Here is a 12,327-nt window from a genome sequence, read left to right as displayed (position 1 = left end):
TGAAAGGTTTTCAATAAAAGGTAAGAGAAGAAAGTAGGTTTTAGGTTCAGTAAAGTTGAACAAATATGAAAGTCTTTTCGGTGTATCTGACAAAATTATATATCATAAATTATATTTTTCAAATGTTCATAGCAGCTTTAAAAAATTCTTTATTTTGAAATAATTATAAATTCATAGAAGTTTGCAAAGAAATGTACAAAAGAATCCTGTTCACTCTCCCTCCAGCCTCCTCCAATGTTAACATTTTGCACAACTATAGAACAGCATCCAAGTCAGAAAACTGACATTGGTACAATCTAGAGAGCTTATTTAAATTTCACCAGTTATACATGTATGTATTTGTGAGTATGTTATGTGTGGCCTTATGCTGTTTTATCACATGTGGAGCCTTAGATAATTATTGCCACAATCAATATATTCAACTGTACCCATTACCACAAGACTCCTTTCTTTCACTACTTTATAGCCGTATCCATCTCCTTCCTCCCATCCATAACCCTTGGTAACTGCTATTCTATTCTCCATCTCTTTTATTATGTTATTTCATGAATGTTAAATAAGTGGAATCTTCCAGTATGTATCCTTTCGACATTGGCTTTTTTCATTTAATATAATTTCCTTGAGGTTCCTCCAAGATGTTGTGTGTATCAATAGTTTGTTCCTTTTTTTTTTTTTTTATCACTGAGTAGTATTCCATGGTGTGGACACAACAGATTGTTCAACCATTCACCCATTCAAGGGAATTTGGATAGTTTACAGTTTTTGGCTATTAAGAATAAAGTTGCTTTAAACATTCATATACAAGTTCTTATGTGGAAAGAAGACATTTCTCTGGAATAAATACCCAAGAGTGGGTTGCTGGTTTGTATAATAAGTCCATTTTTAATTTTGACAGGGATTGCCAGGCTATTTTCTAGAGAGGCTCTAATATTTTACATTACCACGAGCAATGTATGAGTGATCCAGTTTCTCTGCATCCTTGCCAGCTTTTGGTGCTCTTGCTATTTTTAATTTTTTCATTCTCATGTGTATAATGATATCTTATTGTAGTTTTAATTTGCATTTCTCTAATGGATAATAATGTTAAAAATATTTTCATTTGTTTATTTGCCACCTGTGTATCTATCCTTTTTGGAGAAATGTCTGTGAATGTCTTTTCTGTGTCAATGCCCAGTTTTCTAATTAGATTATTATTTTTTTAATGTTGAAATTTGAAGGTCCTTTATGTATTCTAGATAAAGAGATTTTGTCTGATAAGTGATTTGCAAATTTTTCCCCCGATCTCTAATTTGTCTTTTCATCCTTTGAATATGGTCTTTTGCAAAGCAAAAGTTTATTTTGATGAGGTCCAATTTATCTATTTTTCCTCTTATGAATTGTACTTTTGGTGTCAAGTCTAAGAATTCTTTACCTTGTTCTAGGTCTCAAGATTTTCTCCTATGTTCTTTTGTGTAAGTTTTATAATTTTACATTTAAGTTCAAAATTTGTTTTGAACATAACTTTGCATAAAGTGTGAGGTTTAGGTCAAGGTTCTTTTTTTTTTTTCTTTTTGCCAATGGATATTCAATTATTCCAGCACCATTTATTGAAAAGGCTATCCCTCCTCCATTAAGTTGCTTTTGCTCTTTTGTCAAAAATTAGCTGGGCATATTTGTATAAGTCTGTTTCTGGGCTTTCTATTCTGTTCCATTGACCTATGTGTCTATCTTTCCTTCCACATCATACTTTCTTGATTACTATGATCAATTTTTAATAGCTGTCTTTCTAGGTGGTATCTTTTTATTGTTTATTTTTCCTCAAAAATTTCTAAAATTAACTAATAAATAGATGCCATGAAGGTAATATATTTTCTCTGTTTTCTCTCATTCTTATTCCAGTATCAACTATGCTCTTATATTGTATCAGCTATGATGAAATCTTCTCATTTTATTCTTGTCTCTCTGGATTTGTGGTTTATTCAGACAGTCAGAAGAGTATTATATGTAAATGCTATGGCATGTGTTGTATTAAAATAATAAGTTGTTTTTATTGTTTAGAGAGAAAGAACTGAGGGGGGAAGAAGAGGAGCTGTCATTTCTTGATTGTTTAAAATTTGCCATAATCTTCATGGTATGATTTCAACTAAGTTACAGAGTAAACATTAGTACTCATTTTATAGAGGAAGAAATTGAGCTTCATAGAGTATGAATAATGAGTATGAGCATATACTTCATAGAGTATGACTTCATGAGGATGATCCTGGTTAGGATCATAGAGATGAGTGCAGCTTTTTAATTTTTTTTTTTTTTGAAGAGAGAGCAGTTACTTGGGCAAATATGTATGAGGCACCTGGAGCCAAGTTTATATCACTTACAGGAAATGTAGATTCTGATGGTGCTAATTCAGCCATGGGTAACCTCTTCATGGTAGGATGGTTGGAAAGAAAGGATATTTATCTAGTACCTGAGTTGCATAATTCTATATCCTGCAAGGTGCCCTGCCTTAGTGTCCTACTTCACCATTCAGAGATGTTTTCCCAATTAAGATCCCACTTGGCCACATTAACAGAAGAGTGTGTCCTATCTTCTTTAAACACCTCTTCCTTTGAAGTTCAAAGAATCCAAGGATACTTACTCAGTCCAGAGTATCTATCCTATTTACTCTCACTTCATCCTGAAACTGGACAGCCCAGACAACTCAAGAAAATGACCTGTTCATCATAGCTGTTACCACTATTGCTAAGCCTCAGTCCTTCTCAGAGAGAGGCCAATATACTGTACCTTTCACCAGCCTGGAGACAGTTGTTGCTGAAGCATGTGGGAAGCCCTGTCAGGGAGAATAGATTTTATTCTCTGTTGCAGGATGCTGATTGCTTGGTGACCCATGATTGACCTCTCATTGGGTTTTATACTGGGACTCCCTCTCTTCCAGCCCCAGAACATGGATGTCAGTCTTCCAACGAAGAAAGCTCCTTCCAAAGTACTCTTATTCCCTAGTCTTGCCCACCCCTGACCTCCAACAGTCTAGAAGGTCTTCCTCTTAGTGGAGCTCTCAGCCTTATCCAGGCAGGCTGCATTAAAATGTGACTATGATAGAGAGAAGGCAAGGCCTGGATCACCCAGAGAGAAAAAAAAACTGAATCATCTTTCAGAAGCTGCTGAGGTGAGAATGGGGTTGACAAAGACAAGAGGGACTACGAAAGAAACACTCATAAAGCCTGTATTAATATGCCAAAAATAATATGTATTATTCTGTTTTATCATATCAATCATGTTTTTATTCTTTGTATTTTATGACAGCATCTTGGGGACCTTGTTGGCTGGGGAGAGACTGCCCCTCCCAGGACTAGCTAATTCCTAGAGATAGTAAATAATTTGCCTGAACATACCTTTCATATGCAAACCGACCAGTTGAGAGCCCATACTTCTGACTCCCTCTTTTATCTAACTCTCACACATTGAGCCAATATTTCTCCTGCCCTAAATCACCCCAGGTCCAGGGACCAAACAGCTAGAGACAGCTCCTGTAGCCCAGAGCCCACTGAAATTATTCAAACTAACATAGGCAAAACATTCTCAGACATAAATCATACCAGTGTTTTCTTAGGTCAGTCTCCCAAGGCAATAGAAATAAAAGCAAAAGTAAACAAATGGGACCTAATCAAACTTGTAAGCTTTAGCACAGCAAAGGAAACCATAAACAAAACGAAATGACAACCTACGGACTGGGAGAAAATATTTGCAAATGACGGAACCAACAAGGGCTTAATTTCCAAAATATACAAACAGCTTAGTTACAATTCAGTAACAAAGAAACAAACAACCCAGTCGAAAAATGGACAGAAGACCTAAACAGACATTTCTCCAAAGAAGACATACAGATGGCTGATGGGCACATGAAAAGATGCTCATCATCACTAACTATTAGAGAAATGCAAATCAGAACTACAGTGAAATACCACCTCACACCTGTCAGAATGCCCATCATTAAAAAGTCTACAAATAATAAATGCTGGAGAGGGCGTGGAGAAAAGGGAACCCTCTTGCACTCTTGGTGGGAATGTAAATTGGTGGAAAACAGTATGGAGGTTCCTCAAAAAACTAAAAATAGAGTTGCCATATGATCCAGCAATCCCACTCCTGGGGATATACCAAGACAAAACTATAATTCAAAAAGATACATGCACCCCTATGTAAATATAGCCACACTATTTAAAATAGCCAAGACATGGAAAGAACCTAAATGTCCGTTGACAGATGAATGGATAAAGAACATGTGATATATATATATATATATCACACACACACAATGGAATATTAGCCCTTAAAAAGAATGAAATAATGCCATTTGCAGCAACATGGATGGACCTAGAGATTATCATACTAAGCCAAGTAAGTCAGAGAAACACAAATATATGATTCACTTACATATGGAATCTAAAAAATGATACAAATGAACTTATCTAGGAAACAGAAACGGACTCACAGACACAGGAAACAAACTTATGGTTACCAAAGGGAAAAGGTGGGAGGGGGAGGAATATATTAGGAGGTTGGGATTAACATGTACACACTACTATATATAAAAGAGATAATCAACAAGGACCTACTATATAGCACAGGAAACTCAATATTCTGTAATAACCTAAATGGGAAAAAAATAGATATATGTATAACTGAATCAATTTGCTGTACACCTGAAACTAACACATTATAAATCAACCATACTCCACTATAAAATTTAAAATAATAAAAATTTTTTTAAAAAGAAGGAAAAACAGCAACAACAGCAACAACTAAATGGACACCTGAATTCCATGATTTAAAGAAGAAACAAAGATGAGTGGAACATAATTTCAAGAAATGAGGCAATGGAAACTTCATTCACCAAGAATTTCTTTTTTTTTTTTGGCTGCACCATGCGTCGTGCAGGATCATAGTTCCCCGACCAGGGATCAAACCTGGCCCCCTGGCAGTGGAAGGGCAGAGTCCTAACAACTGGTCCACCAGGGAATTCCCCCACCAAGAATTTCTAATCATAAAAAGTAGTTACTCTTGCTGTATCTCAGGAATTCTTAATTGCTGACTTCCCCCCTCCCTATATTTATTTCTAGATATATAATGGAATTCTTTTTAAAAATTGGAGCTCCTATTTATTGTTGTAAATGTTAGAGAAGTCACACTATGATATGAATGCTTCACTTTTTTAAGTTAAGAATTTACAGCTCCAGGGCTTCCCTGGTGGCGCAGTGGTTAAGAATCCTTCTGCCAATGCAGGGCGCATGGGTTCGAGCCCTGGTCCGGGAAGATCCCACGTGCCGCGGAGGAACTAAGCCCGCGTGCCACAGCTACAGAAGCCTGCACGCCACAACTACTGAAGCCCGCGCGTCTCGAGTCCGTGCTCTGCAATGAAGAGTAGCCCCCTTTCGCCACCACTAGAGAAAGCCCACATGCAGCAATGAAGACCCAACACAGCCAAAAATAAAATAAATTTATTAAAAAAAAAATTTACAGCTCCAGCCCAGACCCTTTTTTCTAAAGCTGAAAGATCACAGGACCCAGCATATTATATAACACATAATATAACACAACATATTAAAAATTGGACTTATCTCCTACCCACCCTGTCCTCCTCTAAGTTTATTCACTGTCCTGTATTCCCCATAATTGGCCTGCCAGAAACCAAAAAATCAAGGTAGCTTTCCCCCTCTACCTTGCATCTCCCCATCCAAGCAATCCAAAAATTCCCCTGGTTCTGATCCTTTGATATCTGTCTTATCTGTCTCCTGTTCTCTGTACCTCCTGACTGCTTCTATCTTGGTCTTTCATTATTTCTCTTGTACATTGTAACAGCAATTTCTCAAAGAATTATTTGCAGTCCACGGTCCTCCTAAGAGACCATGAATTGAAAAAAAAAAATTAAAACTTTGCCCCCATTTTTATGGGCTAATGATGCATAACTGTATTTTCATTTGTATATACAACAAAGGATTAATTGTGAATAACCACCTACATGAGTTACTAAGGATTACTGAAATTTTGTATTAATAAACTAAAATTAGCACACGAATAGGATTTACCGATTAAACCACACCCTATAAAGTAGTCTGGCAGAATGCAATGTTATTGTACATCAGTAGTTGGAATTTGGCTTCCCTGGTGGCGCAGTGGTTGAGAGTCTGCCTGCTGATGCAGGGGACACAGGTTTGTGCCCCGGTCCGGGAAGATCCCACATGCTGCAGAGTGGCTGGGCCCGTGAGCCATGGCCGATGGGCCTGCGCGTCCGGAGCCTGTGCTCCGCAACGGGAGAGGCCACAACAGTGAGAGGCCCACGTACCACAAAAAAAAAAAAAAAAAAGTTGGAATTACCCTAATTTTCAGAAAGGATGCCTTGTTATCATTGTCATGGTTTTCAGTTCCTGCTTTTTGGCTTTTTAGCTATAATTTCCCATAAATGTAGATTTATATCATAGTGCTTTAGGTTTATAGCTACCCTTAAAGACATATATTTATTTTGATTTAAATATTAATCATTCACAACCCTAATGATAAAGTAGATGTATATATAATCCCATCAAACTTTGGTTTTAAAAAAATGATACTTCATCCTAAAGACTCGGTACTTGTTTCTCTGGAAAGCGGCAACAGTAGGGTAAGGTATCTTATGGGATCATTTCTTCCCCCTGCAAAGTAGACCACAATCAAAAGAGTTTGAAGATCATGGTCTTTATTACTATCTTGGCTTTTAACTCCTGCCTTCCTCCTCCAAACACACACACATTATCACTTTAGTCTGTACTACCAAGAAGGGATCTCTTTTGCACACAAAGTATAATTGTTTTGGACTTCCCTGGTGGTCCAGTGGTTAAGACTCCATGTTCCCAATGCAGGGGGCATGGGTTCAAATCCTGGTCAGGGAACTAAGATCCCGCATGCCACATGGCACTGTCAAAACAAACAAACAAGCAAACAAAAAATATATAATTGTTTCATATCTCTTGCTCAGAATATTTCAGTTTCAACATTACCTTCATCAATGATTATTAACACATTTAGGTGTTTTTCCCTTTAAGAATAAGTAAATAATAATTAAAGCTTTTTGACATTCTTCTGAGAAAAATGTACATATACATGTACACACAGTAAAATCTTATACAACTTCAGAGGTTTTGCAACACCCCTGAAGCCCATCCACAGATCTTCTAGGAATTCCTCACCCAGCCTATACAATTCACAAATTGAATCTCCTTTGAATAGCATAAAAGGTCTTTTGCCTACCTAGCGAAACTCTTTACTTCCACTCCCCACTTCAAAAGGAATTTCCAGAACATACTATGTTCTCTCTTATACCTTTTTTTAAAATAATCTTTTAATTTTAGAATAGTTTGAGATTTACATAAAAATTGCTAAGATAGTACATATAGTCTCTGTATTCCCCAAACCCACTTTCCCCTATTTTTAACATCTTACCTCAGTGTAGTACATTGGTTAAAATTAATGAACCAATATCGAAAAGTTATTAGTAAATAAAGTTTATACTTTATTCAGATTTCCTTAGTTTTTACCAGATGTCCTTTTTCTGTTCTAGGATCCTATCTAGAGTACCACATTACATTTAGTTGCTAGGTTCTTTTGGCTCCTTTTAGCTCTAATAGTTTCTCAGACTTCGCTTGTTTTTGATGACCTTGACAGTTTTGAGGGGCACTGATGGGGTATTTTGTAGAACGATGCTTAACTGGGATTTGTCTGATGTTTTTCTCATGACTAGACAAGGATTATGTGTTTTGGGGAGGGAGACCACAGATACCATTTTCATCACATGGTATCTAGGATACATACTATCAACATAACTTATTACTGTTGATATTAACCTTGATCCACTGGCTGAAGTAGCATTTGTCAGGTTTCTCTGCAGTAAAATTACTCTTTTTGCTCCTTTCCATGCTATATTCTTGGTAAGAAAGTCACTATGCACAGCCCACACTTAAGGAGTGGTTAGTTACACTCCACTTCCTTGAGGGCAGAGTATCTACATAAATTTTTTGGAACACTTTGGCATGGGAGATTTGTCTATTCTCTCTTTCCTTTGTTTTTTTCTTTTTTTTCTCTCCATACACCAGTCTATAATTTTTAATTAGAATTAACTATCGAAGACACTGCACCTTTGAAGTCTTTGAGCATAACAGTGTTTAACAGTGGCTTTATTAGGTGAATGCTTGAAAGTATTCAACGTGAAATTCAATTTACTTCACGTTTGCAAACACATTATTAGCAATTCTTAAATATTTCAAATCAACTAATTTGAAGTACAGAAGGCTTGTTCTCAAATAACTCTTCTGAGGTGACACAAAGACTGCAAGAAGCCTATGACTTGAGTCCAGGTCTCTAACGAACAATCACTATATCATCACTGGTGAACTCATATGAGGGACCTTCAAGGTTGAGAGGTGCAGAGCCCTTCCTGATCCTGCCAGATGCATCATAGTGTGACCCACGGCAAGGGCAATAATAACCACCAAAATCTCCTGCATTTGCAATGGGTACACAACCAAGATGAGTGCAAACACCTATCAAGACAAACCATTCAGGTTTCTTTACTCATTCTAAATCATGCTGTGAGTCCCTCAACTGGAGTCCTTCAACGGCAGCTTTCTGGTCAATTTCCTTCTTGGTTCTGTGGTGCACAAACAGTGGTTGGCCTCTTCATTTGAAAGCCATGTTCTTGCCCTCTGGAATATCGGATAACTTGATTCCAGTTTTGGACATGGCCAACACATCAGCAGAGGCACTCATGCTGGAAACTAACTGAGAAACGACATTCTTGGCAGCATATGCGACACCCACAGTAGTTGTTGCAGTTACCAAATAGGAGGAACCTTTTGTAGCCTCACTGCTCTCTTTTGAAGACTTTTTACTATCTAACACTTGAGCGCGACGATAGTCAGAGAAGTCAGGCACTCTGATGTTCGTATGGGAATAACGAACAGAAGCAGGTACATTGAGGCCCACGGAGGCGACAAAAAGCCGGCCTGCCTGGCCTGGCCACTCGGCGACTCCCAGCACAGGAAGGACTGCTTCACGTCCAGCACTGGCGACTCCGAGGTGGCGGGCACCGCGGCCTGCGCTAGTGGCCGACAGGACGGGCGTGAAAGGGCCCGAGCGGGCAGCGATCAACAACATGGTGACAGCAGCTCCCTCCCTTTCCTTTGTTTTTAAAATTGTTTTACCTCCATCTGAAATGATGAAATAACAAAACACTCCCAGAATTTCCATGGCTAATCACACAATTTATTTCTTGTTCATGCCACAATGTCTATCACAGTTCAGCAAGTGGTTCTGTTCCACACAGTCACTCAGGCACCTGGGCTGACAGAGGTTTTACCAACACCTTCTGACACATACAACTTCACCAGCTGCCAAGGCAGATAGAAAAGTACTGGAGTGTTTTGCACTAGCACTTAAATGTTTCAGTTTAGAAGTGACTCATCATTTCTACCCATAGCTTATTGGCCAGAATTAGTTACATAGCTCTCCCTAAATTCAAGGGAGTAGGGAAGTATAAGTATAATCCTCCCCTGTGCCTGGAAGGAAGAGAACCAGACATGGGAATTTCCTATCACAAGTCTCCTACCCCAGTTGCCCACCAAACAAAATCCTATTCTCCCTCCAGTTCTCATCCATCTGAAATGCTGTGAAGCCTTCACTGTTTCTTCCCCACTGACTTCAGGTCCCCTCTGTGCTCCATCAGCCCTCTGTGCAGACCAACAATAAAGCAACTATATATTGGATTGTAATTGTTGGTTTGCATGTCCTGTAGAGGAAAACAGTCATGCCTTTTCACCTTGGTATCCTCAGCATTAACATGGTGCCTCTAACATAGAAAGTATTCAATCAATCAACTTTTATTATTTATTGAATTAGTTAATGGACAAATTCCTAAACTTACAACCAAATGTACACAGAACCTTCTTCCATAATACAATTATTCATGTATAATTTCTTGACAATTGAAGTAGAAATTTTTTTCCCTTACTATAGTGAAGCGTTGAATAATACCTTCAAAAATTTTTACATATATTGGCATGAGGAATCCTGTGTCTCAAACAGATTGTCTTATTTCTAATTTATTCCAGAGGCCTGAGTTAACTATAAAAAACTGATTCTTTCTTTAAAATTCTAGGTTACCTTTTTGTAATTGTTTTCTCATGTTGGAGAAGCACATCCTTGTGTAGTTTGTGGTTGTTTTTTATTTGTAAGTTTGTATTATTTCCTTGCATCATTTGTAATATCAAAACACTGTTTTAACACAGGTAGTCCAGAGAGAAGAATAACACCTTAATTGTAGGTGGAATGCATTTTTTATACAGGGCATTTACCAATTTTGTTGATTGTCTGCACTGTACACATGAGTGTGCTTCTTTCTGAGACGGCAGAGGAGAAACCTTAAAGGAGCATAAGTCCTCAAAGAGCTCATCATGATGAATATGAGGACAATATGACAGCAAACCACAGAATAGACAATAAAGTCACAGATTACATGTGATTGGCATATGTGTGTTATAAACTCTGAGTCCTCTGAGTTCAGGGTTGGCATGCTCTGGATGCAAAGTAGGTTGGAAGGGAGAGAAACTGGACATAAGGAGACTACTTAGAAAGCCATGTCAGTAGTCCTGTCACAAAATTCAGATCTAAACTAGATTTCATATACCAGAGTACATTGAGGATATTTGACTTGCAGTGAATTGAATTTCTTACATGAGGAAGATATTTTAAGTGTAGTTTTTCTGAATTTAGGTTTATTTTATTCCCATTATTTTTCACAAAAATTAGTAGTCATGTGTGTATGTATATGTGTGTGTGTAAACTTTTCCATTTTAGAAGATAGTATTCTTATGAGGAAACTAAAAATTATCTTAAGTTCCTAGATGTTAAAACATCCATTCATTTTTTTTAGCAGGTTAGAGTTTACCATTCTATATTTGTATAGTATTTCTAATTTACTAAGTTACTCTTTAATTGAAAATCATTTTGAATCGGCCGTCAGAGAAACTATTTTCCAAAATAAACGTGTAAGGCACTGATAACTAGCCCTCATCATCTTTGGGTCAGGTCATTGTGAGACCTGTGTGTAAATGGTGCTATGTTTGTGAGTTCAGTTCCTTTCTGACTGAGCTGGAAATAGACCACTCCCATGCCAGCAAACCAGCCACCTCACAGAGGTATGATATTGACCTGAGATGGGGGATTGGGGTGAGAAAATGTGTGGCTGCATCTTAAACAATTTAGAGTGATGTCAAAGGGAGAACCGCACCATCTTCAGTTAAATGTGTACATATAAATTGTTGTTAATAAGAAGTTAAGCATATTATCTTATTTGCTTGCTAAGGGTAGCAATAAAATGTTTGTTTGTCGAGAGGGGGGGAAAATACAACCCAAATACATGACCTTATTCCCCTACTTGCAAGAATTTCTTCTCTCCTCCTCCAACATTTTGTGATGTTACCAGAGCTAATGTACGGATTGAAATCATTGTTTTCTAGTTCAATGAAAGAAGTTTAATGATTATGCAGTTGCACTGGCACAAATAAAAAAATGAAACAAACCTGAAACCCAAAAGTCATACTTAATAGAGAAATGAAATCAGAATACTCTTCTGGAAAGAGGAAACTAAAGTTGGAGCGTTTCCATCTCTTTGCAAACAAGACTGTTTTAACACATGTTTGAAAAGTCAGTTACCTATTTCATTATAATTTCTCAATGATGAATGCCCAATTGTTGTGTAAACTGAGAAAGGATTTTGTAACCTGACCGATTGTGGGAAGGGAAATATTTGTTCATAACGTGAAAAGGGGCAGAAAAAAAAAAAAAAGGGGGAAGTGGGGCTTCCCTGGTGGCGCAGTGGTTGAGAGTCCGCCTGCCGATGCAGGGGACGCGCAGTCCGGGAAGATCCCACAGGCCGCGGAGTGGCTGGGCCCGTGAGCCATGGCCGCTGAGCCTGCGCGTCCGGAGCCTGTGCTTCGCAACGGGAGAGGCCACAACAGTGAGGAGCCCGCGTACTGCAAAAAAAAAAAAAAAAAGGGGGGGGGGTAAGTGAAGTGAGATCCAGCCTAAGTTCTGATTGCATAATGATAACAGAAGTCATAGTACAAAGGAAGTATTCACAAAGAGATCAAAGGCTTGCCACAATTATCAGTTGTTCACATATCAAGAATATTGATTTTTAAATAGTCTGTTAACTGTTCCATGGCATTGCCTGGTGTTAGATCAACCTCTTAGAGAAAAATCACACTTTTAAAATAAATACATAAAATGGGTTTGCACAACTATATTGGGAGCTAAAATCAGACA

At 37.9% G+C, this 12,327-nt stretch overlaps 1 pseudogene; it reads right to left on the bottom strand.

Annotated features, from left to right (window-relative positions):
- Positions 1-8,364: 8,364 nt before the first annotated feature.
- On the bottom strand, positions 8,365-9,159 carry LOC132499494 (cytochrome b-c1 complex subunit Rieske, mitochondrial-like; annotated as a pseudogene).
- Between the last annotated feature and the right edge of the window lie 3,168 nt (positions 9,160-12,327).

Source organism: Mesoplodon densirostris, chromosome 11, assembly GCF_025265405.1.
Source record: "Mesoplodon densirostris isolate mMesDen1 chromosome 11, mMesDen1 primary haplotype, whole genome shotgun sequence".
NCBI lineage: Eukaryota > Metazoa > Chordata > Mammalia > Artiodactyla > Ziphiidae > Mesoplodon > Mesoplodon densirostris.
The sequence above is the reverse complement of the archived record's forward strand: the minus strand, read 5'-3'. Positions and strand labels throughout refer to the sequence as shown.